The sequence below is a fragment of the Phoenix dactylifera genome, chromosome 4, assembly GCF_051530095.1.
Source record: "Phoenix dactylifera cultivar Ajwa chromosome 4, Ajwa_hap1_PhDact_Kaust_v1.1, whole genome shotgun sequence".
Lineage (NCBI taxonomy): Eukaryota > Viridiplantae > Streptophyta > Magnoliopsida > Arecales > Arecaceae > Phoenix > Phoenix dactylifera.
The window spans coordinates 33,792,186-33,813,558 of NC_143193.1; the positions used below are offsets into that span (position 1 = coordinate 33,792,186).

Consider the following 21,373-nt stretch of genomic DNA (forward strand, 5'->3'; position numbering starts at 1 on the left):
GAAAAATTAAAAATAAATATTATCAAAAAATAAAAAGCGGGCAAAAAATTAAAGGGGTGCAACACGAGGACTTCCCAGAGGGTCACCCATCCTAGTACTACCCTCGCCCAAGCATGCTTAACTGTGGAGTTCTGATGGAATCCGGTGCATTAGTGCTGGTATGATCGCACCCATGACATGCCCTTCGAAACTTCCTTTTATGACAAAGCAGCAGACCTCGACGGCCCGAGACATTCGCGCCGGCGGGGCCGTTCTGGCGTAGGATTCAACGCGCTGGTCCCGCTATGCTGCATGGCACCGCCAGTCTCCGGACTCAGTTTATTTTCGGGAGAAAAAATTATCCGAAGAGGAAAAGCTGAAGCCGAAAAATTAAAAATAAATATTACCAAAAAATAAAAAAACGAGCAAAAAATAAATGGGGTGCAACACGAGGACTTCCCAGGGGGTCACCCATCCTAGTACTACTCTCGGCCAAGCACGATTAACTGCGGAGTTCTGATGGGATCCGGTGCATTAGTGCTGGTATGATCGCACCCATGACAAGCCCTTCGAAACTCCCTTTTATGACAAAGCAGCCGGTCTCGACGGCCCGAGACATTCGCGCCGCCGGGGCCGTTCTGGCGTAGGATTCAACGCGCTGGTCCCGCTATGCTGCATGGCACCGCCAGTCTCCGGACTCAGTTTATTTTCGTGGAAAAAAAATTATCCGAAGTGGAAAAGCCAAAAGCTGAAAAATTAAAAATAAATATTATCAAAAAATAAAAAAAGGGCAAAAAATAAAAGGGGTGCAACACGAGGACTTCCTGGGGGGTCACCCATCCTAGTACTACTCTCGCCCAAGCACGCTTAACTGCGGAGTTCTGATGGGATCCGGCGCATTAGTGCTGGTACGATCGCACCCATGACAAGTCCTTCGAAACTCCTTTTTATGACAAAGCAGCCGGTCTCGACGGCCCGAGACATTCGCGCCGCCGGGGCCGTTCTGGCGTAAAATTCAACGTGCTGGTCCCGCTATGCTGCATGGCACCGCCAGTCTCCGAACTCAGTTTATTTTCGGAGGAAAAAAATTATCCGGAGTGGAAAAGCCAAAAGCCGAAAAATTAAAAATAAAAATTATCAAAAAATAAAAAAGCGGGCAAAAAATTAAAGGGGTGCAACACGAGGACTTCCTTGAGGGTCACCCATCCTGGTACTACTCTCGCCCAAGCATGCTTAACTGCGGAGTTCTGATGGAATCCAGTGCATTAGTGCTGGTATGATCGCACCCATGACATGCCCTTCGAAACTTCCTTTTATGACAAAGCAGCAGACCTCGACGGCCCGAGACATTCGCGCCGGCGGGGCCGTTCTGGCGTAGGATTCAACGCGCTGGTCTCGCTATGCTGCATGGCACCGCCAGTCTCCGGACTCAGTTTATTTTCGGGGGAAAAAATTATCCGAAGAGGAAAAGCCGAAAGCCGAAAAATTAAAAATAAATATTATCAAAAAATAAAAAAGCGGGCAAAAAATAAAAGGGGTGCAACACGAGGACTTCCCATGGGATCACCCATCCTTGTACTACTCTCGCCCAAGCACGCTTAACTGCGGAGTTCTGATGGGATCCGGTGCATTAGTGCTGGTATGATCGCACCCATGACAAGCCCTTCGAAACTCTCTTATATGACAAAGCAGCAGGTCTCGACGGCCCGAGACATTCGCGCCGCCGGGGCCGTTCTGGCGTAGGATTCAACGCACTGGTCCCGCTATGCTGCATGGCATCGCCAGTCTCCGGACTCAGTTTATTTTCGGAGGAAAAAAATTATTCGAAGCGAAAAAGCCAAAAGCCAAAAAATTAAAAATAAATATTATCAAAAAATAAAAAAGCGGGCAAAAAATAAAAGGGGTGCAACACGAGGACTTCCCATGGGATCACCCATCCTTGTACTACTCTCGCCCAAGCACGCTTAACTGCGGAGTTCTGATGGGATCCGGTGCATTAGTGCTGGTATGATCGCACCCATGACAAGCCCTTCGAAACTCTCTTATATGACAAAGCAGCAGGTCTCGACGGCCCGAGACATTCGCGCCGCCGGGGCCGTTCTGGCGTAGGATTCAACGCACTGGTCCCGCTATGCTGCATGGCATCGCCAGTCTCCGGACTCAGTTTATTTTCGGAGGAAAAAAAATATTCGAAGCGGAAAAGCCAAAAGCCGAAAAATTAAAAATAAATATTATCAAAAAATAAAAAAACGGGCAAAAAATAAAAGGGGTGCAACACGAGGACTTCCCAGGTGGTCACCCATCCAAGTGCTACTCTCGCCCAAGCACGCTTAACTGCGGAGTTCTGATGGGATCCGGTGCATTAGTGCTGGTATGATCGCACCCATGACAGCCCTTCGAAACACCCTTTTATGACAAAGCAGCCGGTCTCGACGGCCCGAGACATTCGTGCCGCCGGGGCCGTTCTGGCGTAGGATTCAACGCACTGGTCCCGCTATGCTGCATGGCACCGCCAGTCTCCGGACTCCGTTTATTTTTGTGGAAAAAAAATTATCCGAAGTGGAAAAGCCAAAGCTGAAAAATTAAAAATAAATATTATCAAAAAATAAAAAAAGGGCAAAAAATAAAAGGGGTGCAACACGAGGACTTCCTGGGGGGTCACCCATCCTAGTACTACTCTCGCCCAAGCACGCTTAACTGCGGAGTTCTGATGGGATCCGGCGCATTAGTGCTGGTATGATCGCACCCATGACAAGCCCTTCGAAACTCCTTTTTATGACAAAGCAGCCGGTCTCGACGGCCCGAGACAATCGCGCCGCCGGGGCCGTTCTGGCGTAAAATTCAACGCGCTGGTCCCGCTATGCTGCATGGCACAGCCAGTCTCCGAACTCAGTTTATTTTCGGAGGAAAAAAATTATCCGGAGTGGAAAAGCCAAAAGCCGAAAAATTAAAAATAAATATTATCAAAAAATAAAAAAACGGGCAAAAAATTAAAGGGGTGCAACACGAGGACTTCCCAGAGGGTCACACATCCCAGTACTACTCTCGCCCAAGCATGCTTAACTGCGGAGTTCTGATGGAATCCGGTGCATTAGTGCTGGTATGATCGCACCCATGATATGCCCTTCGAAACTTCCTTTTATGACAAAGCAGCAGACCTCGACGGCCCGAGACATTCGCGCCGGCGGGGCCGTTCTGGCGTAGGATTCAACGCGCTGGTCCCGCTATGCTGCATGGCATCGCCAGTCTCCGGACTCAGTTTATTTTCGGGGAAAAAAATTATCCGAAGAGGAAAAGCCAAAAGCCGAAAAATTAAAAATAAATTTTATCAAAAAATAAAAAAACGGGCAAAAAATAAAAGGGGTGCAACACGAGGACTTCCCAGGGGGTCACCCATCCTAGTACTACTCTCGCCCAAGCACGCTTAACTGCGGAGTTCTGATGGGATCCGGTGCATTAGTGCTGGTATGATCGCACCCATGACAAGCCCTTCGAAACTCCCTTTTATGACAAAGCAGCAGGTCTCGACGACCCGAGACATTCGCACCGCCGGGGCCGTTCTGGCGTAGGATTCAACGCGCTGGTCCCGCTATGCTGCATGGCACCGCCAGTCTCCGGACTCAGTTTATTTTCGGAGAAAAAAATTATCCGAAGCGGAAAAGCCAAAAGCCGAAAAATTAAAAATAAATATTATCAAAAAATAAAAAAACGGGCAAAAAATAAAAGGGGTGCAACACGAGGACTTCCCAGGTGGTCACCCATCCTAGTGCTACTCTCGCCCAAGCACGCTTAACTGCGGAGTTCTGATGGGATCCGGTGCATTAGTGCTGGTATGATCGCACCCATGACAAGCCCTTGGAAACTCCCTTTTATGACAAAGCAGCCAGTCTCGACGGCCCGAGACATTCGCGCCGCCGGGGCCGTTCTGGCGTAGGATTCAACGCGCTGGTCCCGCTATGCTGCATGGCACCGCCAGTCTCCGGACTCAGTTTATTTTTGTGGAAAAAAAATTATCCGAAGTGGAAAAGCCAAAAGCTGAAAAATTAAAAATAAATATTATCAAAAAATAAAAAAAAGGCAAAAAATAAAAGGGGTGCAACACGAGGACTTCCTGGGGGGTCACCCATCCTAGTACTACTCTCGCCCAAGCACGCTTAACTGCGGAGTTCTGATGGGATCCGGCGCATCAGCGCTGGTATGATCGCACCCATGACAAGCCCTTCGAAACTCCTTTTTATGACAAAGCAGCCGGTCTCGACGGCCCGAGACATTCGCGCCGCCGGGGCCGTTCTGGCGTAAAATTCAACGCGCTGGTCCCGCTATGCTGCATGGCACAGCCAGTCTCCGAACTCGGTTTATTTTCGGAGGAAAAAAATTATCCGGAGTGAAAAAGCCAAAAGCCGAAAAATTAAAAATAAATATTATCAAAAAATAAAAAAGCGGGCAAAAAATTAAAGGGGTGCAACACGAGGACTTCCCAGAGGGTCACCCATCCTAGTACTACTCTCGCCCAAGCATGCTTAACTGCAGAGTTCTGATGGAATCCGGTGCATTAGGGCTGGTATGATCGCACCCATGATATGCCCTTCGAAACTTCCTTTTACGACGAAGCAGCAGACCTCGACGGCCCGAGACATTCGCGCCGGCGGGGCCGTTCTGGCGTAGGATTCAACGCGCTGGTCCCGCTATGCAGCATGGCATCGCCAGTCTCCGGACTCAGTTTATTTTCGGGGGAAAAAATTATCCCAAGAGGAAAAGCCAAAAGCCGAAAAATTAAAAATAAATTTTATCAAAAAATAAAAAAGCGGGCAAAAAATAAAAGGGGTGCAACACGAGGACTTCCCAGGGGGTCACCCATCCTAGTACTACTCTCGCCCAAGCACGCTTAACTGCGGAGTTCTGATGGGATCCGGTGCATTAGTGCTGGTATGATCGCACCCATGACAAGCCCTTCGAAACTCCCTTTTATGACAAAGCAGCAGGTCTCGACGGCCCGAGACATTCGCACCGCCGGGGCCGTTCTGGAGTAGGATTCAACGCGCTGGTCCCGCTATGCTGCATGGCACCGCCAGTCTCCGGACTCAGTTTATTTTCGGAGAAAAAAAATTATCCGAAGCGGAAAAGCCAAAAGCCGAAAAATTAAAAATAAATATTATCAAAAAATAAAAAAACGGGCAAAAAATAAAAGGGGTGCAACACGAGGACTTCCCAGGTGGTCACCCATCCTAGTGCTACTCTCGCCCAAGCACGCTTAACTGCGGAGTTCTGATGGGATCCGGTGCATTAGTGCTGGTATGATCGCACCCATGACAAGCCCTTCGAAACTCCCTTTTATGACAAAGCAGCCGGTCTCGACGGCCCGAGACATTCGCGCCGCCGGGGCCGTTCTGGCGTAGGATTCAACGCGCTGGTCCCGCTATGCTGCATGGCACCGCCAGTCTCCGGACTCAATTTATTTTTGTGGAAAAAAAATTATTCGAAGTGGAAAAGCCAAAAGCTGAAAAATTAAAAATAAATATTATCAAAAAATAAAAAAAGGGCAAAAAATAAAAGGGGTGCAACACGAGGACTTCCTGGGGGGTCACCCATCCTAGTACTACTCTCGCCCAAGCACGCTTAACTGCGGAGTTCTGATGGGATCCGGCGCATTAGTGCCGGTATGATCGCACCCATGACAAGCCCTTCGAAACTCCTTTTTATGACAAAGCAGCCGGTCTCGACGGCCCGAGACATTCGCGCCGCCGGGGCCGTTCTGGCGTAAAATTCAACGCGCTGGTCCCGCTATGCTGCATGGCACCGCCAGTCTCCGAACTCAGTTTATTTTCGGAGGAAAAAAATTATCCGGAGTGGAAAAGCCAAAAGCCAAAAAATTAAAAATAAATATTATCAAAAAATAAAAAAGCGGGCAAAAAATTAAAGGGGTGCAACACGAGGACTTCCCAGAGGGTCACACATCCTAGTACTACTCTCGCCCAAGCATGCTTAACTGCGGAGTTCTGATGGAATCCGGTGCATTAGTGCTGGTATGATCGCACCCATGATATGCCCTTCGAAACTTCCTTTTATGACAAAGCAGCAGACCTCGACGGCCCGAGACATTCGCGCCGGCGGGGCCGTTCTGGCGTAGGATTCAGCGCGCTGGTCCCGCTATGCTGCATGGCACCGCCAGTCTCCGGACTCAGTTTATTTTCGGGGGAAAAAATTATCCGAAGAGGAAAAGCCGAAAGCCGAAAAATTAAAAATAAATATTATCAAAAAATAAAAAAGCGGGCAAAAAATAAAAGGGGTGCAACACGAGGACTTCCCAGGGGTCACCCATCCTAGTACTACTCTTGCCCAAGCACGCTTAACTGCGGAGTTCTGATGGGATCCGGTGCATTAGTGCTGGTATGATCGCACCCATGACAAGCCCTTCGAAACTCCCTTTTATGACAAAGCAGCAGGTCTCGACGGCCCGAGACATTCGCACCGCCGGGGCCGTTCTGGCGTAGGATTCAACGCGCTGGTCCTGCTATGCTGCATGGCACCGCCAGTCTCCGGACTCAGTTTATTTTCGGAGGAAAAAAATTATCCGAAGCGGAAAAGCCAAAAGCGGAAAAATTAAAAATAAATATTATCAAAAAATAAAAAAAGGGCAAAAAATAAAAGGGGTGCAACACGATGACTTCCCAAGTGGTCACCCATCCTAGTGCTACTCTCGCCCAAGCACGCTTAACTGCGGAGTTCTGATGGGATCCGGTACATTAGTGCTGGTATGATCGCACCCATGACAAGCCCTTCGAAACTCCCTTTTATGACAAAGCAGCCGGTCTCGACGGCCCGAGACATTCGCGCCGCCGGGGCCGTTCTGGCGTAGGATTCAACGCGCTGGTCCCGCTATGCTGCATGGCACCGCCAGTCTCCGGACTCAGTTTATTTTCGTGGAAAAAAAATTATCCGAAATGGAAAAGCCAAAAGCTGAAAAATTAAAAATAAATATTATCAAAAAATAAAAAAAGGGCAAAAAATAAAAGGGGTGCAACACGAGGACTTCCTGGGGGGTCTCCCATCCTAGTACTACTCTCGCCCAAGCACGCTTAACTGCGGAGTTCTGATGGGATCCGGCGCATTAGTGCTGGTATGATCGCACCCATGACAAGCCCTTCGAAACTCCTTTTTATGACAAAGCAGCCGGTCTCGACGGCCCGAGACATTCGCGCCGCCGGGGCCGTTCTGGCGTAAAATTCAACGCGTTGGTCCCGCTATGCTGCATGGCACCGCCAGTCTCCGAACTCTGTTTATTTTCGGAGGAAAAAAATTATCCGGAGTGGAAAAGCCAAAAGCCGAAAAATTAAAAATAAATATTATCAAAAAATAAAAAAGCGGGCAAAAAATTAAAGGGGTGCAACACGAGGACTTCCCAGAGGGTCACCCATCCTAGTACTACTCTCGCCCAAGCATGCTTAACTGCGGAGTTCTGATGGAATCCGGTGCATTAGTGCTGGTATGATCGCACCCATGACATGCCCTTCGAAACTTCCTTTTATGACAAAGCAGCAGACCTCGACGGCCCGAGACATTCGCGCCGGCGGGGCCGTTCTGGCGTAGGATTCAACGCGCTGGTCCCGCTATGCTGCATGGCACCGCCAGTCTCCGGACTCAGTTTATTTTCGGGGGAAAAAATTATCCGAAGAGGAAAAGCCGAAAGCCGAAAAATTAAAAATAAATATTATCAAAAAATAAAAAAGCGGGCAAAAAATAAAAGGGGTGCAACACGAGGACTTCCCAGGGGGTCACCCATCCTAGTACTACTCTCGCCCAAGCACGCTTAACTGCGGAGTTCTGATGGGATCCGGTGCATTAGTGCTGGTATGATCGCACCCATGACAAGCCCTTCGAAACTCCCTTTTATGACAAAGCAGCAGGTCTCGACGGCCCGAGACATTCGCACCGCCGGGGCCTTTCTGGCGTAGGATTCAACGCGCTGGTCCCGCTATGCTGTATGGCACCGCCAGTCTCCGGACTCAGTTTATTTTCGGAGGAAAAAAATTATCCGAAGTGGAAAAGCCAAAAGCCGAAAAATTAAAAATAAATATTATCAAAATATAAAAAAACGGGCAAAAAATAAAAGGGGTGCAACACGAGGACTTCCCAGGTGGTCACCCATCCTAGTGCTACTCTCGCCCAAGCACGCTTAACTGCGGAGTTCTGATGGGATCCGGTGCATTAGTGCTGGTATGATCGCACCCATGACAAGCCCTTCGAAACTCCCTTTTATGACAAAGCAGCCGGTCTCGACGGCCCGAGACATTCGCGCCGCCGGGGCCGTTCTGGCGTAGGATTCAACGCGCTGGTCCTGCTATGCTGCATGGCACCGCCAGTCTCCGGACTCAGTTTATTTTCGTGAAAAAAAAATTATCCGAAATGGAAAAGCCAAAAGCTGAAAAATTAAAAGTAAATATTATCAAAAAATAAAAAAAGGGCAAAAAATAAAAGGGGTGCAACCCATCCTAGTACTACTCTCGCCCAAGCACGCTTAACTGCGGAGTTCTGATGGGATCCGGCGCATTAGTGCTGGTATGATCGCACCCATGACAAGCCCTTCGAAACTCCTTATTATGACAAAGCAGCCGGTCTCGACGGCCCGAGACATTCGCGCCGCCGGGGCCGTTCTGGCATAAAATTCAACGCGCTGGTCCCGCTATGCTGCATGGCACCGCCAGTCTCCGAACTCAGTTTATTTTGGGAGGAAAAAAATTATCCGGAGTGGAAAAGCCAAAAGCCGAAAAATTAAAAATAAATATTATCAAAAAATAAAAAAGCGGGCAAAAAATTAAAGGGGTGCAACACGAGGACTTCCGAGAGGGTCACCCATCCTAGTACTACTCTCGCCCAAGCATGCTTAACTGCGGAGTTCTGATGGAATCCGGTGCATTAGTGCTGGTATGATCGCACCTATGATATGCCCTTCGAAACTTCCTTTTATGACAAAGCAGCAGACCTCGACGGCCCGAGACATTCGCGTCGGCGGAGCCGTTCTGGCGTAGGATTCAACGCGCTGGTCCCGCTATGCTGCATGGCATCGCCAGTCTCCGGACTCAGTTTATTTTCGGGGGAAAAAATTATCCGAAGAGGAAAAGCCAAAAGCCGAAAAATTAAAAATAAATTTTATCAAAAAATAAAAAAGCGGGCGAAAAATAAAAGGGGTGCAACACGAGGACTTCCCAGGGGGTCACCCATCCTAGTACTACTCTCGCCCAAGCACGCTTAACTGCGGAGTTCTGATGGGATCCGGCGCATTAGTGCTGGTATGATCGCACCCATGACAAGCCCTTCGAAACTCCTTTTTATGACAAAGCAGCCGGTCTCGACGGCCCGAGACATTCGCGCCGCCGGGGCCGTTCTGGCGTAAAATTGAACGCGCTGGTCCCGCTATGCTGCATGGCACCGCCAGTCTCCGAACTCAGTTTATTTTCGGAGGAAAAAAATTATCCGGAGTGGAAATGCCAAAAGCCAAAAAATTAAAAATAAATATTATCAAAAAATAAAAAAGCGGGCAAAAAATTAAAGGGGTGCAACACGAGGACTTCCCAGAGGGTCACCCATCCTAGTACTACTCTCGCCCAAGCATGCTTAACTGCGGAGTTCTGATGGAATCCGGTGCATTAGTGCTGGTATGATCGCACCCATGATATGCCCTTCGAAACTTCCTTTTATGACAAAGCAGCAGACCTCGACGGCCCGAGACATTCGCGCCGGCGGGGCCGTTCTGGCGTAGGATAAAATGCGCTGGTCTCGCTATGCTGCATGGCACCGCCAGTCTCCGGACTCAGTTTATTTTCGGGAGAAAAAATTATCCGAAGAGGAAAAGCCGAAAGCCGAAAAATTAAAAATAAATATTATCAAAAAATAAAAAAGCGGGCAAAAAATAAAAGGGGTGCAACACGAGGACTTCCCAGGGGGTCACCCATCCTAGTACTACTCTTGCCCAAGCACGCTTAACTACGGAGTTCTGATGGGATCCGGTGCATTAGTGCTGGTATGATCGCACCCATGACAAGCCCTTCGAAACTCCCTTTTATGACAAAGCAGCAGGTCTCGACGGCCCGAGACATTCGCACCGCCGGGGCCGTTCTGGCGTAGGATTCAACGCGCTGGTCCCGCTATGCTGCATGGCACCGCCAGTCTCCGGACTCAGTTTATTTTCGGAGGAAAAAAATTATCCGAAGTGGAAAAGCCAAAAGCCGAAAAATTAAAAATAAATATTATCAAAAAATAAAAAAGCGGGCAAAAAATTAAAGGGGTGCAACACGAGGACTTCCCAGAGGGTCACCCATCCTAGTACTACTCTCGCCCAAGCATGCTTAACTGCGGAGTTCTGATGGAATCCGGTGCATTAGTGCTGGTATGATCGCACCCATGATATGCCCTTCGAAACTTCCTTTTATGACAAAGCAGCAGACCTCGACGGCCCGAGACATTCGCGCCGGCGGGGCCGTTCTGGCGTAGGATTCAACGCGCTGGTCCCGCTATGCTGCATGGCACCGCCAGTCTCCGGACTCAGTTTATTTTCGGGGGAAAAAATTATCCGAAGAGGAAAAGCCAAAAGCCGAAAAATTAAAAACAAATTTTATCAAAAAATAAAAAAAGGGGCGAAAAATAAAAGGGGTGCAACACGAGGACTTCCTAGGTGGTCACCCATCCTAGCGCTACTCTCGCCCAAGCACGCTTAACTGCGGTGTTCGGATGGGATCCGGTGCATTAGTGCTGGTATGATCGCACCCATGACAAGCCCTTCGAAACTCCCTTTTATGACAAAGCAGCCGGTCTCGACGGCCCGAGACATTCGCGCCGCCGGGGCCGTTCTGGCGTAGGATTCAACGCGCTGGTCCCGCTATGCTGCATGGCACCGCCAGTCTCCGGACTCAGTTTATTTTCGGAGGAAAAAAATTATCCAAAGAGGAAAAGCCAAAAGCTGAAAAATTAAAAATAAATATTATCAAAAAATAAAAAAAGAGGCAAAAAATAAAAGGGGTGCAACACGAGGACTTCCCAGGTGGTCACCCATCCTAGTGCTACTCTCGCCCAAGCACGCTTAACTGCGGAGTTCTGATGGGATCCAGTGCATTAGTGCTGGTATGATCGCACCAATGACAAGCCCTTCGAAACTCCCTTTTATAACAAAGCAGCCGGTCTGGACGGCCCGAGACATTCGCGCCGCCGGGGCCGTTCTGGCGTAGGATTCAACGCGCTGGTCCCGCTATGCTGCATGGCACCGCCAGTCTCCGGACTCAGTTTATTTTCGGGGGAAAAAATTATCCGAAGTGGAAAAGCCAAAAGCCGAAAAATTAAAAATAAATATTATCAAAAAATAAAAAAAGGGCAAAAAATAAAAGGGGTGCAATACGAGGACTTCCTAGGTGGTCACCCATCCTAGTACTACTCTCGCCCAAGCACGCTTAACTGCGGAGTTCTGATGGGATCCGGCGCATTAGTGCTGGTATGATCGCACCCATGACAAGCCCTTCGAAACTCCTTTTTATGACAAAGCAGCCGGTCTCGACGGCCCGAGACATTCGCGCCGCCGGGGCCGTTCTGGCGTAAAATTCAACGCGCTGGTCCCGCTATGCTGCATGGCACCGCCAGTCTCCGAACTCAGTTTATTTTCGGAGGAAAAAAATTATCCGGAGTGGAAAAGCCAAAAGCCGAAAAATTAAAAATAAATATTATCAAAAAATAAAAAAGCGGGCAAAAAATTAAAGGGGTGCAACACGAGGACTTCCCAGAGGGTCACCCATCCTAGTACTACTCTCGCCCAAGCATGCTTAACTGCGGAGTTCTGATGGAATCCGGTGCATTAGTGCTGGTATGATCGCACCCATGACATGCCCTTCGAAACTTCCTTTTATGACAAAGCAGCAGACCTCGACGGCCCGAGACATTCGCGCCGGCGGGGCCGTTCTGGCGTAGGATTCAACGCGCTGGTCCCGCTATGCTGCATGGCACCGCCAGTCTCCGGACTCAGTTTATTTTCGGGGGAAAAAATTATCCGAAGAGGAAAAGCCGAAAGCCGAAAAATTAAAAATAAATATTATCAAAAAATAAAAAAGCGGGCAAAAAATAAAAGGGGTGCAACACGAGGACTTCCCAGGGGGTCACCCATCCTAGTACTACTCTCGCCCAAGCACGCTTAACTGCGGAGTTCTGATGGGATCCGGTGCATTAGTGCTGGTATGATCGCACCCATGACAAGCCCTTCGAAACTCCCTTTTATGACAAAGCAGCAGGTCTCGACGGCCCGAGACATTCGCACCGCCGGGGCCTTTCTGGCGTAGGATTCAACGCGCTGGTCCCGCTATGCTGTATGGCACCGCCAGTCTCCGGACTCAGTTTATTTTCGGAGGAAAAAAATTATCCGAAGTGGAAAAGCCAAAAGCCGAAAAATTAAAAATAAATATTATCAAAATATAAAAAAACGGGCAAAAAATAAAAGGGGTGCAACACGAGGACTTCCCAGGTGGTCACCCATCCTAGTGCTACTCTCGCCCAAGCACGCTTAACTGCGGAGTTCTGATGGGATCCGGTGCATTAGTGCTGGTATGATCGCACCCATGACAAGCCCTTCGAAACTCCCTTTTATGACAAAGCAGCCGGTCTCGACGGCCCGAGACATTCGCGCCGCCGGGGCCGTTCTGGCGTAGGATTCAACGCGCTGGTCCTGCTATGCTGCATGGCACCGCCAGTCTCCGGACTCAGTTTATTTTCGTGAAAAAAAAATTATCCGAAATGGAAAAGCCAAAAGCTGAAAAATTAAAAGTAAATATTATCAAAAAATAAAAAAAGGGCAAAAAATAAAAGGGGTGCAACCCATCCTAGTACTACTCTCGCCCAAGCACGCTTAACTGCGGAGTTCTGATGGGATCCGGCGCATTAGTGCTGGTATGATCGCACCCATGACAAGCCCTTCGAAACTCCTTATTATGACAAAGCAGCCGGTCTCGACGGCCCGAGACATTCGCGCCGCCGGGGCCGTTCTGGCATAAAATTCAACGCGCTGGTCCCGCTATGCTGCATGGCACCGCCAGTCTCCGAACTCAGTTTATTTTGGGAGGAAAAAAATTATCCGGAGTGGAAAAGCCAAAAGCCGAAAAATTAAAAATAAATATTATCAAAAAATAAAAAAGCGGGCAAAAAATTAAAGGGGTGCAACACGAGGACTTCCGAGAGGGTCACCCATCCTAGTACTACTCTCGCCCAAGCATGCTTAACTGCGGAGTTCTGATGGAATCCGGTGCATTAGTGCTGGTATGATCGCACCTATGATATGCCCTTCGAAACTTCCTTTTATGACAAAGCAGCAGACCTCGACGGCCCGAGACATTCGCGTCGGCGGAGCCGTTCTGGCGTAGGATTCAACGCGCTGGTCCCGCTATGCTGCATGGCATCGCCAGTCTCCGGACTCAGTTTATTTTCGGGGGAAAAAATTATCCGAAGAGGAAAAGCCAAAAGCCGAAAAATTAAAAATAAATTTTATCAAAAAATAAAAAAGCGGGCGAAAAATAAAAGGGGTGCAACACGAGGACTTCCCAGGGGGTCACCCATCCTAGTACTACTCTCGCCCAAGCACGCTTAACTGCGGAGTTCTGATGGGATCCGGCGCATTAGTGCTGGTATGATCGCACCCATGACAAGCCCTTCGAAACTCCTTTTTATGACAAAGCAGCCGGTCTCGACGGCCCGAGACATTCGCGCCGCCGGGGCCGTTCTGGCGTAAAATTGAACGCGCTGGTCCCGCTATGCTGCATGGCACCGCCAGTCTCCGAACTCAGTTTATTTTCGGAGGAAAAAAATTATCCGGAGTGGAAATGCCAAAAGCCAAAAAATTAAAAATAAATATTATCAAAAAATAAAAAAGCGGGCAAAAAATTAAAGGGGTGCAACACGAGGACTTCCCAGAGGGTCACCCATCCTAGTACTACTCTCGCCCAAGCATGCTTAACTGCGGAGTTCTGATGGAATCCGGTGCATTAGTGCTGGTATGATCGCACCCATGATATGCCCTTCGAAACTTCCTTTTATGACAAAGCAGCAGACCTCGACGGCCCGAGACATTCGCGCCGGCGGGGCCGTTCTGGCGTAGGATAAAATGCGCTGGTCTCGCTATGCTGCATGGCACCGCCAGTCTCCGGACTCAGTTTATTTTCGGGAGAAAAAATTATCCGAAGAGGAAAAGCCGAAAGCCGAAAAATTAAAAATAAATATTATCAAAAAATAAAAAAGCGGGCAAAAAATAAAAGGGGTGCAACACGAGGACTTCCCAGGGGGTCACCCATCCTAGTACTACTCTCGGCCAAGCACGCTTAACTGCGGAGTTCTGATGGGATCCGGTGCATTAGTGCTGATATGATCGCACCCATGACAAGCCCTTCGAAACTCCCTTTTATGACAAAGCAGCAGGTCTCGACAGCCCGAGACATTCGCACCGCCGGGGCCGTTCTGGCGTAGGATTCAACGCGCTGGTCCCGCTATGCTGCATGGCACCGCCAGTCTCCGGACTCAGTTTATTTTCGGAGGAAAAAAATTATCCGAAGTGGAAAAGCCAAAAGCCGAAAAATTAAAAATAAATATTATCAAAAAATAAAAAAGCGGGCAAAAAATTAAAGGGGTGCAACACGAGGACTTCCCAGAGGGTCACCCATCCTAGTACTACTCTCGCCCAAGCATGCTTAACTGCGGAGTTCTGATGGAATCCGGTGCATTAGTGCTGGTATGATCGCACCCATGATATGCCCTTCGAAACTTCCTTTTATGACAAAGCAGCAGACCTCGACGGCCCGAGACATTCGCGCCGGCGGGGCCGTTCTGGCGTAGGATTCAACGCGCTGGTCCCGCTATGCTGCATGGCACCGCCAGTCTCCGGACTCAGTTTATTTTCGGGGGAAAAAATTATCCGAAGAGGAAAAGCCAAAAGCCGAAAAATTAAAAACAAATTTTATCAAAAAATAAAAAAAGGGGCGAAAAATAAAAGGGGTGCAACACGAGGACTTCCTAGGTGGTCACCCATCCTAGCGCTACTCTCGCCCAAGCACGCTTAACTGCGGTGTTCGGATGGGATCCGGTGCATTAGTGCTGGTATGATCGCACCCATGACAAGCCCTTCGAAACTCCCTTTTATGACAAAGCAGCCGGTCTCGACGGCCCGAGACATTCGCGCCGCCGGGGCCGTTCTGGCGTAGGATTCAACGCGCTGGTCCCGCTATGCTGCATGGCACCGCCAGTCTCCGGACTCAGTTTATTTTCGGAGGAAAAAAATTATCCAAAGAGGAAAAGCCAAAAGCTGAAAAATTAAAAATAAATATTATCAAAAAATAAAAAAAGAGGCAAAAAATAAAAGGGGTGCAACACGAGGACTTCCCAGGTGGTCACCCATCCTAGTGCTACTCTCGCCCAAGCACGCTTAACTGCGGAGTTCTGATGGGATCCAGTGCATTAGTGCTGGTATGATCGCACCAATGACAAGCCCTTCGAAACTCCCTTTTATAACAAAGCAGCCGGTCTGGACGGCCCGAGACATTCGCGCCGCCGGGGCCGTTCTGGCGTAGGATTCAACGCGCTGGTCCCGCTATGCTGCATGGCACCGCCAGTCTCCGGACTCAGTTTATTTTCGGGGGAAAAAATTATCCGAAGTGGAAAAGCCAAAAGCCGAAAAATTAAAAATAAATATTATCAAAAAATAAAAAAAGGGCAAAAAATAAAAGGGGTGCAATACGAGGACTTCCTAGGTGGTCACCCATCCTAGTACTACTCTCGCCCAAGCACGCTTAACTGCGGAGTTCTGATGGGATCCGGCGCATTAGTGCTGGTATGATCGCACCCATGACAAGCCCTTCGAAACTCCTTTTTATGACAAAGCAGCCGGTCTCGACGGCCCGAGACATTCGCGCCGCCGGGGCCGTTCTGGCGTAAAATTCAACGCGCTGGTCCCGCTATGCTGCATGGCACCGCCAGTCTCCGAACTCAGTTTATTTTCGGAGGAAAAAAATTATCCGGAGTGGAAAAGCCAAAAGCCAAAAAATTAAAAATAAATATTATCGAAAAATAAAAAAGCGGGCAAAAAATTAAAGGGGTGCAACACGAGGACTTCCCAGAGGGTCACCCATCCTAGTACTACTCTCGCCCAAGCATGCTTAACTGCGGAGTTCTGATGGAATTCGGTGCATTAGTGCTGGTATGATCGCACCCATGACATGCCCTTCGAAACTTCCTTTTATGACAAAGCAGCAGACCTCGACGGCCCGAGACATTCGTGCCGACGGGGCCGTTCTGGCGTAGGATTCAACGCGCTGGTCCCGCTATGCTGCATGGCACCGCCAGTCTCCGGACTCAGTTTATTTTCGGAGGAAAAAATTATCCGAAGCGGAAAAGCCAAAAGCCAAAAGCCGAAAAATTAAAAATAAATATTATCAAAAAATAAAAAAACGGGCAAAAAATAAAGGGGTGCAACACGAGGACTTCCCAGGTGGTCACCCATTCTAGTGCTACTCTCGCCCAAGCACGCTTAACTGTGGAGTTCTGATGGGATCCGGTGCATTAGTGCTGGTATGATCGCACCCATGACAAGCCCTTCGAAACTCCCTTTTATGACAAAGCAGCCGGTCTCGACGGCCCGAGACATTCGCGCCGCCGGGGCCGTTCTGGCGTAGGATTCATCGCGCTGGTCCCGCTATGCTGCATGGCACCGCCAGTCTCCGGACTCAGTTTATTTTTGTGGAAAAAAAATTATCCGAAGTGGAAAAGCCAAAAGCTGAAAAATTAAAAATAAATATTATCAAAAAATAAAAAAAGGGCAAAAAATAAAAGGGGTGCAACACGAGGACTTCCTGGGGGGTCACCCATCCTAGTACTACTCTCGCCCAAGCACGCTTAACTGCGGAGTTCTGATGGGATCCGGCGCATTAGTGCTGGTATGATCGCACCCATGAGAAGCCCTTCGAAACTCCTTTTTATGACAAAGCAGCCGGTCTCGACGGCCCGAGACAATCGCGCCGCCGGGGCCGTTCAGGCGTAAAATTCAACGCGCTGGTCCCGCTATGCTGCATGGCCCCGCCAGTCTCCGAACTCAGTTTATTTTCGGAGGAAAAAAATTATCCGGAGTGGAAAAGCCAAAAGCCAAAAAATTAAAAATAAATATTATCAAAAAATAAAAAAGCGGGCAAAAAATTAAAGGGGTGCAACACGAGGACTTCCTAGAGGGTCACCCATCCTAGTACTACTCTCGCCCAAGCATGCTTAACTGCGGAGTTCTGATGGAATCCGGTGCATTAGTGCTGGCATGATCGCACCCATGATATGCCCTTCGAAACTTCCTTTTATGACAAAGCAGCAGACCTCGACGGCCCGAGACATTCGCGCCGGCGGGGCCGTTCTGGCGTAGGATTCAACGCGCTGGTCCCGCTATGCTGCATGGCACCGCCAGTCTCCGGACTCAGTTTATTTTCGGGGGAAAAAATTATCCGAAGAGGAAAAGCCAAAAGCCGAAAAATTAAAAATAAATTTTATCAAAAAATAAAAAAGCGGGCAAAAAATAAAAGGGGTGCAACACGAGGACTTCCCAGGTGGTCACCCATCCTAGTGCTACTCTCGCCCAAGCACGCTTAACAGCGGAGTTCTGATGGGATCCGGTGCATTAGTGCTGGTATGATCGCACCCATGACAAGCCCTTCGAAACTCTCTTTTATGACAAAGCAGCAGGTCTCGACGACCCGAGACATTCGCACCGCCGGGGCCGTTCTGGCGTAGGATTCAACGCGCTGGTCCCGCTATGCTGCATGGCACCGCCAGTCTCCGGACTCAGTTTATTTTCGGAGGAAAAAAATTATCCGAAGCGGAAAAGCCAAAAGCCGAAAAATTAAAAATAAATATTATCAAAAAATAAAAAAAGGGCAAAAAATAAAAGGGGTGCAACACGAGGACTTCCCAAGTGGTCACCCATCCTAGTGCTACTCTCGCCCAAGCACGCTTAACTGCGGAGTTCTGATGGGATCCGGTACATTAGTGCTGGTATGATCGCACCCATGACAAGCCCTTCGAAACTCCCTTTTATGACAAAGCAGCCGGTCTCGACGGCCCGAGACATTCGCGCCGCCGGGGCCGTTCTGGCGTAGGATTCAACGCGCTGGTCCCGCTATGCTGCATGGCACCGCCAGTCTCCGGACTCAGTTTATTTTCGTGGAAAAAAAATTATCCGAAATGGAAAAGCCAAAAGCTGAAAAATTAAAAATAAATATTATCAAAAAATAAAAAAAGGGCAAAAAATAAAAGGGGTGCAACACGAGGACTTCCTGGGGGGTCTCCCATCCTAGTACTACTCTCGCCCAAGCACGCTTAACTGCGGAGTTCTGATGGGATCCGGCGCATTAGTGCTGGTATGATCGCACCCATGACAAGCCCTTCGAAACTCCTTTTTATGACAAAGCAGCCGGTCTCGACGGCCCGAGACATTCGCGCCGCCGGGGCCGTTCTGGCGTAAAATTCAACGCGTTGGTCCCGCTATGCTGCATGGCACCGCCAGTCTCCGAACTCTGTTTATTTTCGGAGGAAAAAAATTATCCGGAGTGGAAAAGCCAAAAGCCGAAAAATTAAAAATAAATATTATCAAAAAATAAAAAAGCGGGCAAAAAATTAAAGGGGTGCAACACGAGGACTTCCCAGAGGGTCACCCATCCTAGTACTACTCTCGCCCAAGCATGCTTAACTGCGGAGTTCTGATGGAATCCGGTGCATTAGTGCTGGTATGATCGCACCCATGACATGCCCTTCGAAACTTCCTTTTATGACAAAGCAGCAGACCTCGACGGCCCGAGACATTCGCGCCGGCGGGGCCGTTCTGGCGTAGGATTCAACGCGCTGGTCCCGCTATGCTGCATGGCACCGCCAGTCTCCGGACTCAGTTTATTTTCGGGGGAAAAAATTATCCGAAGAGGAAAAGCCGAAAGCCGAAAAATTAAAAATAAATATTATCAAAAAATAAAAAAGCGGGCAAAAAATAAAAGGGGTGCAACACGAGGACTTCCCAGGGGGTCACCCATCCTAGTACTACTCTCGCCCAAGCACGCTTAACTGCGGAGTTCTGATGGGATCCGGTGCATTAGTGCTGGTATGATCGCACCCATGACAAGCCCTTCGAAACTCCCTTTTATGACAAAGCAGCAGGTCTCGACGGCCCGAGACATTCGCACCGCCGGGGCCTTTCTGGCGTAGGATTCAACGCGCTGGTCCCGCTATGCTGTATGGCACCGCCAGTCTCCGGACTCAGTTTATTTTCGGAGGAAAAAAATTATCCGAAGTGGAAAAGCCAAAAGCCGAAAAATTAAAAATAAATATTATCAAAATATAAAAAAACGGGCAAAAAATAAAAGGGGTGCAACACGAGGACTTCCCAGGTGGTCACCCATCCTAGTGCTACTCTCGCCCAAGCACGCTTAACTGCGGAGTTCTGATGGGATCCGGTGCATTAGTGCTGGTATGATCGCACCCATGACAAGCCCTTCGAAACTCCCTTTTATGACAAAGCAGCCGGTCTCGACGGCCCGAGACATTCGCGCCGCCGGGGCCGTTCTGGCGTAGGATTCAACGCGCTGGTCCTGCTATGCTGCATGGCACCGCCAGTCTCCGGACTCAGTTTATTTTCGTGAAAAAAAAATTATCCGAAATGGAAAAGCCAAAAGCTGAAAAATTAAAAGTAAATATTATCAAAAAATAAAAAAAGGGCAAAAAATAAAAGGGGTGCAACCCATCCTAGTACTACTCTCGCCCAAGCACGCTTAACTGCGGAGTTCTGATGGGATCCGGCGCATTAGTGCTGGTATGATCGCACCCATGACAAGCCCTTCGAAACTCCTTATTATGACAAAGCAGCCGGTCTCGACGGCCCGAGACATTCGCGCCGCCGGGGCCGTTCTGGCATAAAATTCAACGCGCTGGTCCCGCTATGCTGCATGGCACCGCCAGTCTCCGAACTCAGTTTATTTTGGGAGGAAAAAAATTATCCGGAGTGGAAAAGCCAAAAGCCGAAAAATTAAAAATAAATATTATCAAAAAATAAAAAAGCGGGCAAAAAATTAAAGGGGTGCAACACGAGGACTTCCGAGAGGGTCACCCATCCTAGTACTACTCTCGCCCAAGCATGCTTAACTGCGGAGTTCTGATGGAATCCGGTGCATTAGTGCTGGTATGATCGCACCTATGATATGCCCTTCGAAACTTCCTTTTATGACAAAGCAGCAGACCTCGACGGCCCGAGACATTCGCGTCGGCGGAGCCGTTCTGGCGTAGGATTCAACGCGCTGGTCCCGCTATGCTGCATGGCATCGCCAGTCTCCGGACTCAGTTTATTTTCGGGGGAAAAAATTATCCGAAGAGGAAAAGCCAAAAGCCGAAAAATTAAAAATAAATTTTATCAAAAAATAAAAAAGCGGGCGAAAAATAAAAGGGGTGCAACACGAGGACTTCCCAGGGGGTCACCCATCCTAGTACTACTCTCGCCCAAGCACGCTTAACTGCGGAGTTCTGATGGGATCCGGCGCATTAGTGCTGGTATGATCGCACCCATGACAAGCCCTTCGAAACTCCTTTTTATGACAAAGCAGCCGGTCTCGACGGCCCGAGACATTCGCGCCGCCGGGGCCGTTCTGGCGTAAAATTGAACGCGCTGGTCCCGCTATGCTGCATGGCACCGCCAGTCTCCGAACTCAGTTTATTTTCGGAGGAAAAAAATTATCCGGAGTGGAAATGCCAAAAGCCAAAAAATTAAAAATAAATATTATCAAAAAATAAAAAAGCGGGCAAAAAATTAAAGGGGTGCAACACGAGGACTTCCCAGAGGGTCACCCATCCTAGTACTACTCTCGCCCAAGCATGCTTAACTGCGGAGTTCTGATGGAATCCGGTGCATTAGTGCTCGTATGATCGCACCCATGATATGCCCTTCGAAACTTCCTTTTATGACAAAGCAGCAGACCTCGACGGCCCGAGACATTCGCGCCGGCGGGGCCGTTCTGGCGTAGGATAAAATGCGCTGGTCTCGCTATGCTGCATGGCACCGCCAGTCTCCGGACTCAGTTTATTTTCGGAGGAAAAAAATTATCCAAAGAGGAAAAGCCAAAAGCTGAAAAATTAAAAATAAATATTATCAAAAAATAAAAAAAGAGGCAAAAAATAAAAGGGGTGCAACACGAGGACTTCCCAGGTGGTCACCCATCCTAGTGCTACTCTCGCCCAAGCACGCTTAACTGCGGAGTTCTGATGGGATCCAGTGCATTAGTGCTGGTATGATCGCACCAATGACAAGCCCTTCGAAACTCCCTTTTATAACAAAGCAGCCGGTCTGGACGGCCCGAGACATTCGCGCCGCCGG

The 21,373-nt window shown here is 48.9% G+C and overlaps 46 non-coding genes and 10 pseudogenes across 46 annotated transcripts; all 56 read right to left on the reverse strand.

Moving 5' to 3' along the window:
• Nucleotides 1–53: 53 nt before the first annotated feature.
• LOC149754085 (5S ribosomal RNA) lies at nucleotides 54–172 on the reverse strand. Its single transcript, XR_016407767.1, has one exon. It is a non-coding gene; the product is annotated as a 5S ribosomal RNA (ribosomal RNA).
• A 245-nt stretch (nucleotides 173–417) lies between these two features.
• On the reverse strand, nucleotides 418–536 carry LOC149754086 (5S ribosomal RNA). The gene has a single exon (XR_016405658.1). It is a non-coding gene; the product is annotated as a 5S ribosomal RNA (ribosomal RNA).
• A 246-nt stretch (nucleotides 537–782) lies between these two features.
• LOC149754087 (5S ribosomal RNA) lies at nucleotides 783–901 on the reverse strand. Its single transcript, XR_016407844.1, has one exon. It is a non-coding gene; the product is annotated as a 5S ribosomal RNA (ribosomal RNA).
• A 247-nt stretch (nucleotides 902–1,148) lies between these two features.
• On the reverse strand, nucleotides 1,149–1,267 carry LOC149754088 (5S ribosomal RNA; annotated as a pseudogene).
• A 246-nt stretch (nucleotides 1,268–1,513) lies between these two features.
• LOC149754089 (5S ribosomal RNA) lies at nucleotides 1,514–1,632 on the reverse strand. The gene has a single exon (XR_016405457.1). It is a non-coding gene; the product is annotated as a 5S ribosomal RNA (ribosomal RNA).
• A 247-nt stretch (nucleotides 1,633–1,879) lies between these two features.
• On the reverse strand, nucleotides 1,880–1,998 carry LOC149754090 (5S ribosomal RNA). Its single transcript, XR_016405459.1, has one exon. It is a non-coding gene; the product is annotated as a 5S ribosomal RNA (ribosomal RNA).
• Nucleotides 1,999–2,245: 247 nt separating this feature from the next.
• LOC149754091 (5S ribosomal RNA) lies at nucleotides 2,246–2,364 on the reverse strand. Its single transcript, XR_016404319.1, has one exon. It is a non-coding gene; the product is annotated as a 5S ribosomal RNA (ribosomal RNA).
• Nucleotides 2,365–2,608: 244 nt separating this feature from the next.
• Nucleotides 2,609–2,727, reverse strand: LOC149754092 (5S ribosomal RNA). Its single transcript, XR_016405266.1, has one exon. It is a non-coding gene; the product is annotated as a 5S ribosomal RNA (ribosomal RNA).
• Nucleotides 2,728–2,974: 247 nt separating this feature from the next.
• LOC149754093 (5S ribosomal RNA) lies at nucleotides 2,975–3,093 on the reverse strand (annotated as a pseudogene).
• A 246-nt stretch (nucleotides 3,094–3,339) lies between these two features.
• LOC149754094 (5S ribosomal RNA) lies at nucleotides 3,340–3,458 on the reverse strand. The gene has a single exon (XR_016410878.1). It is a non-coding gene; the product is annotated as a 5S ribosomal RNA (ribosomal RNA).
• A 246-nt stretch (nucleotides 3,459–3,704) lies between these two features.
• Nucleotides 3,705–3,823, reverse strand: LOC149754095 (5S ribosomal RNA). The gene has a single exon (XR_016404063.1). It is a non-coding gene; the product is annotated as a 5S ribosomal RNA (ribosomal RNA).
• Nucleotides 3,824–4,069: 246 nt separating this feature from the next.
• Nucleotides 4,070–4,188, reverse strand: LOC149754096 (5S ribosomal RNA). The gene has a single exon (XR_016406735.1). It is a non-coding gene; the product is annotated as a 5S ribosomal RNA (ribosomal RNA).
• A 247-nt stretch (nucleotides 4,189–4,435) lies between these two features.
• LOC149754097 (5S ribosomal RNA) lies at nucleotides 4,436–4,554 on the reverse strand (annotated as a pseudogene).
• Nucleotides 4,555–4,800: 246 nt separating this feature from the next.
• LOC149754098 (5S ribosomal RNA) lies at nucleotides 4,801–4,919 on the reverse strand. The gene has a single exon (XR_016410889.1). It is a non-coding gene; the product is annotated as a 5S ribosomal RNA (ribosomal RNA).
• A 247-nt stretch (nucleotides 4,920–5,166) lies between these two features.
• Nucleotides 5,167–5,285, reverse strand: LOC149754099 (5S ribosomal RNA). The gene has a single exon (XR_016404064.1). It is a non-coding gene; the product is annotated as a 5S ribosomal RNA (ribosomal RNA).
• A 246-nt stretch (nucleotides 5,286–5,531) lies between these two features.
• LOC149754100 (5S ribosomal RNA) lies at nucleotides 5,532–5,650 on the reverse strand. The gene has a single exon (XR_016405206.1). It is a non-coding gene; the product is annotated as a 5S ribosomal RNA (ribosomal RNA).
• A 247-nt stretch (nucleotides 5,651–5,897) lies between these two features.
• Nucleotides 5,898–6,016, reverse strand: LOC149754101 (5S ribosomal RNA; annotated as a pseudogene).
• A 246-nt stretch (nucleotides 6,017–6,262) lies between these two features.
• Nucleotides 6,263–6,380, reverse strand: LOC149754102 (5S ribosomal RNA). Its single transcript, XR_016406953.1, has one exon. It is a non-coding gene; the product is annotated as a 5S ribosomal RNA (ribosomal RNA).
• A 246-nt stretch (nucleotides 6,381–6,626) lies between these two features.
• LOC149754103 (5S ribosomal RNA) lies at nucleotides 6,627–6,745 on the reverse strand. Its single transcript, XR_016408134.1, has one exon. It is a non-coding gene; the product is annotated as a 5S ribosomal RNA (ribosomal RNA).
• Nucleotides 6,746–6,991: 246 nt separating this feature from the next.
• LOC149754104 (5S ribosomal RNA) lies at nucleotides 6,992–7,110 on the reverse strand. Its single transcript, XR_016405655.1, has one exon. It is a non-coding gene; the product is annotated as a 5S ribosomal RNA (ribosomal RNA).
• A 247-nt stretch (nucleotides 7,111–7,357) lies between these two features.
• Nucleotides 7,358–7,476, reverse strand: LOC149754105 (5S ribosomal RNA). The gene has a single exon (XR_016406083.1). It is a non-coding gene; the product is annotated as a 5S ribosomal RNA (ribosomal RNA).
• Nucleotides 7,477–7,722: 246 nt separating this feature from the next.
• On the reverse strand, nucleotides 7,723–7,841 carry LOC149754106 (5S ribosomal RNA). The gene has a single exon (XR_016410900.1). It is a non-coding gene; the product is annotated as a 5S ribosomal RNA (ribosomal RNA).
• Nucleotides 7,842–8,088: 247 nt separating this feature from the next.
• LOC149754107 (5S ribosomal RNA) lies at nucleotides 8,089–8,207 on the reverse strand. The gene has a single exon (XR_016404065.1). It is a non-coding gene; the product is annotated as a 5S ribosomal RNA (ribosomal RNA).
• A 589-nt stretch (nucleotides 8,208–8,796) lies between these two features.
• Nucleotides 8,797–8,915, reverse strand: LOC149754108 (5S ribosomal RNA; annotated as a pseudogene).
• A 246-nt stretch (nucleotides 8,916–9,161) lies between these two features.
• Nucleotides 9,162–9,280, reverse strand: LOC149754109 (5S ribosomal RNA). Its single transcript, XR_016400920.1, has one exon. It is a non-coding gene; the product is annotated as a 5S ribosomal RNA (ribosomal RNA).
• Nucleotides 9,281–9,527: 247 nt separating this feature from the next.
• Nucleotides 9,528–9,646, reverse strand: LOC149754110 (5S ribosomal RNA). The gene has a single exon (XR_016406084.1). It is a non-coding gene; the product is annotated as a 5S ribosomal RNA (ribosomal RNA).
• Nucleotides 9,647–9,892: 246 nt separating this feature from the next.
• On the reverse strand, nucleotides 9,893–10,011 carry LOC149754111 (5S ribosomal RNA). The gene has a single exon (XR_016403290.1). It is a non-coding gene; the product is annotated as a 5S ribosomal RNA (ribosomal RNA).
• Nucleotides 10,012–10,258: 247 nt separating this feature from the next.
• On the reverse strand, nucleotides 10,259–10,377 carry LOC149754112 (5S ribosomal RNA). The gene has a single exon (XR_016406085.1). It is a non-coding gene; the product is annotated as a 5S ribosomal RNA (ribosomal RNA).
• Nucleotides 10,378–10,623: 246 nt separating this feature from the next.
• LOC149754113 (5S ribosomal RNA) lies at nucleotides 10,624–10,742 on the reverse strand (annotated as a pseudogene).
• Nucleotides 10,743–10,989: 247 nt separating this feature from the next.
• Nucleotides 10,990–11,108, reverse strand: LOC149754114 (5S ribosomal RNA). Its single transcript, XR_016408026.1, has one exon. It is a non-coding gene; the product is annotated as a 5S ribosomal RNA (ribosomal RNA).
• Nucleotides 11,109–11,353: 245 nt separating this feature from the next.
• On the reverse strand, nucleotides 11,354–11,472 carry LOC149754115 (5S ribosomal RNA). The gene has a single exon (XR_016403509.1). It is a non-coding gene; the product is annotated as a 5S ribosomal RNA (ribosomal RNA).
• A 247-nt stretch (nucleotides 11,473–11,719) lies between these two features.
• LOC149754116 (5S ribosomal RNA) lies at nucleotides 11,720–11,838 on the reverse strand. The gene has a single exon (XR_016406087.1). It is a non-coding gene; the product is annotated as a 5S ribosomal RNA (ribosomal RNA).
• A 246-nt stretch (nucleotides 11,839–12,084) lies between these two features.
• On the reverse strand, nucleotides 12,085–12,203 carry LOC149754117 (5S ribosomal RNA). Its single transcript, XR_016410912.1, has one exon. It is a non-coding gene; the product is annotated as a 5S ribosomal RNA (ribosomal RNA).
• A 247-nt stretch (nucleotides 12,204–12,450) lies between these two features.
• LOC149754118 (5S ribosomal RNA) lies at nucleotides 12,451–12,569 on the reverse strand. Its single transcript, XR_016404066.1, has one exon. It is a non-coding gene; the product is annotated as a 5S ribosomal RNA (ribosomal RNA).
• A 589-nt stretch (nucleotides 12,570–13,158) lies between these two features.
• LOC149754119 (5S ribosomal RNA) lies at nucleotides 13,159–13,277 on the reverse strand (annotated as a pseudogene).
• Nucleotides 13,278–13,523: 246 nt separating this feature from the next.
• On the reverse strand, nucleotides 13,524–13,642 carry LOC149754120 (5S ribosomal RNA). Its single transcript, XR_016400921.1, has one exon. It is a non-coding gene; the product is annotated as a 5S ribosomal RNA (ribosomal RNA).
• A 247-nt stretch (nucleotides 13,643–13,889) lies between these two features.
• LOC149754121 (5S ribosomal RNA) lies at nucleotides 13,890–14,008 on the reverse strand. The gene has a single exon (XR_016406088.1). It is a non-coding gene; the product is annotated as a 5S ribosomal RNA (ribosomal RNA).
• Nucleotides 14,009–14,254: 246 nt separating this feature from the next.
• Nucleotides 14,255–14,373, reverse strand: LOC149754122 (5S ribosomal RNA). The gene has a single exon (XR_016405627.1). It is a non-coding gene; the product is annotated as a 5S ribosomal RNA (ribosomal RNA).
• Nucleotides 14,374–14,620: 247 nt separating this feature from the next.
• Nucleotides 14,621–14,739, reverse strand: LOC149754123 (5S ribosomal RNA). Its single transcript, XR_016406090.1, has one exon. It is a non-coding gene; the product is annotated as a 5S ribosomal RNA (ribosomal RNA).
• Nucleotides 14,740–14,985: 246 nt separating this feature from the next.
• On the reverse strand, nucleotides 14,986–15,104 carry LOC149754124 (5S ribosomal RNA; annotated as a pseudogene).
• Nucleotides 15,105–15,351: 247 nt separating this feature from the next.
• LOC149754125 (5S ribosomal RNA) lies at nucleotides 15,352–15,470 on the reverse strand. The gene has a single exon (XR_016408027.1). It is a non-coding gene; the product is annotated as a 5S ribosomal RNA (ribosomal RNA).
• Nucleotides 15,471–15,715: 245 nt separating this feature from the next.
• LOC149754126 (5S ribosomal RNA) lies at nucleotides 15,716–15,834 on the reverse strand. The gene has a single exon (XR_016403510.1). It is a non-coding gene; the product is annotated as a 5S ribosomal RNA (ribosomal RNA).
• Nucleotides 15,835–16,081: 247 nt separating this feature from the next.
• LOC149754127 (5S ribosomal RNA) lies at nucleotides 16,082–16,200 on the reverse strand. The gene has a single exon (XR_016409039.1). It is a non-coding gene; the product is annotated as a 5S ribosomal RNA (ribosomal RNA).
• Nucleotides 16,201–16,452: 252 nt separating this feature from the next.
• Nucleotides 16,453–16,571, reverse strand: LOC149754128 (5S ribosomal RNA). Its single transcript, XR_016407920.1, has one exon. It is a non-coding gene; the product is annotated as a 5S ribosomal RNA (ribosomal RNA).
• A 246-nt stretch (nucleotides 16,572–16,817) lies between these two features.
• Nucleotides 16,818–16,936, reverse strand: LOC149754129 (5S ribosomal RNA). The gene has a single exon (XR_016405267.1). It is a non-coding gene; the product is annotated as a 5S ribosomal RNA (ribosomal RNA).
• Nucleotides 16,937–17,183: 247 nt separating this feature from the next.
• LOC149754130 (5S ribosomal RNA) lies at nucleotides 17,184–17,302 on the reverse strand. Its single transcript, XR_016408973.1, has one exon. It is a non-coding gene; the product is annotated as a 5S ribosomal RNA (ribosomal RNA).
• Nucleotides 17,303–17,548: 246 nt separating this feature from the next.
• On the reverse strand, nucleotides 17,549–17,667 carry LOC149754131 (5S ribosomal RNA). Its single transcript, XR_016406496.1, has one exon. It is a non-coding gene; the product is annotated as a 5S ribosomal RNA (ribosomal RNA).
• Nucleotides 17,668–17,913: 246 nt separating this feature from the next.
• Nucleotides 17,914–18,032, reverse strand: LOC149754132 (5S ribosomal RNA). Its single transcript, XR_016406241.1, has one exon. It is a non-coding gene; the product is annotated as a 5S ribosomal RNA (ribosomal RNA).
• A 246-nt stretch (nucleotides 18,033–18,278) lies between these two features.
• Nucleotides 18,279–18,397, reverse strand: LOC149754133 (5S ribosomal RNA). Its single transcript, XR_016405656.1, has one exon. It is a non-coding gene; the product is annotated as a 5S ribosomal RNA (ribosomal RNA).
• Nucleotides 18,398–18,644: 247 nt separating this feature from the next.
• Nucleotides 18,645–18,763, reverse strand: LOC149754134 (5S ribosomal RNA). Its single transcript, XR_016406091.1, has one exon. It is a non-coding gene; the product is annotated as a 5S ribosomal RNA (ribosomal RNA).
• Nucleotides 18,764–19,009: 246 nt separating this feature from the next.
• On the reverse strand, nucleotides 19,010–19,128 carry LOC149754135 (5S ribosomal RNA). The gene has a single exon (XR_016410925.1). It is a non-coding gene; the product is annotated as a 5S ribosomal RNA (ribosomal RNA).
• A 247-nt stretch (nucleotides 19,129–19,375) lies between these two features.
• Nucleotides 19,376–19,494, reverse strand: LOC149754136 (5S ribosomal RNA). Its single transcript, XR_016404068.1, has one exon. It is a non-coding gene; the product is annotated as a 5S ribosomal RNA (ribosomal RNA).
• A 589-nt stretch (nucleotides 19,495–20,083) lies between these two features.
• LOC149754137 (5S ribosomal RNA) lies at nucleotides 20,084–20,202 on the reverse strand (annotated as a pseudogene).
• A 246-nt stretch (nucleotides 20,203–20,448) lies between these two features.
• LOC149754138 (5S ribosomal RNA) lies at nucleotides 20,449–20,567 on the reverse strand. The gene has a single exon (XR_016400922.1). It is a non-coding gene; the product is annotated as a 5S ribosomal RNA (ribosomal RNA).
• Nucleotides 20,568–20,814: 247 nt separating this feature from the next.
• On the reverse strand, nucleotides 20,815–20,933 carry LOC149754139 (5S ribosomal RNA; annotated as a pseudogene).
• A 247-nt stretch (nucleotides 20,934–21,180) lies between these two features.
• LOC149754140 (5S ribosomal RNA) lies at nucleotides 21,181–21,299 on the reverse strand. The gene has a single exon (XR_016408028.1). It is a non-coding gene; the product is annotated as a 5S ribosomal RNA (ribosomal RNA).
• Between the last annotated feature and the right edge of the window lie 74 nt (nucleotides 21,300–21,373).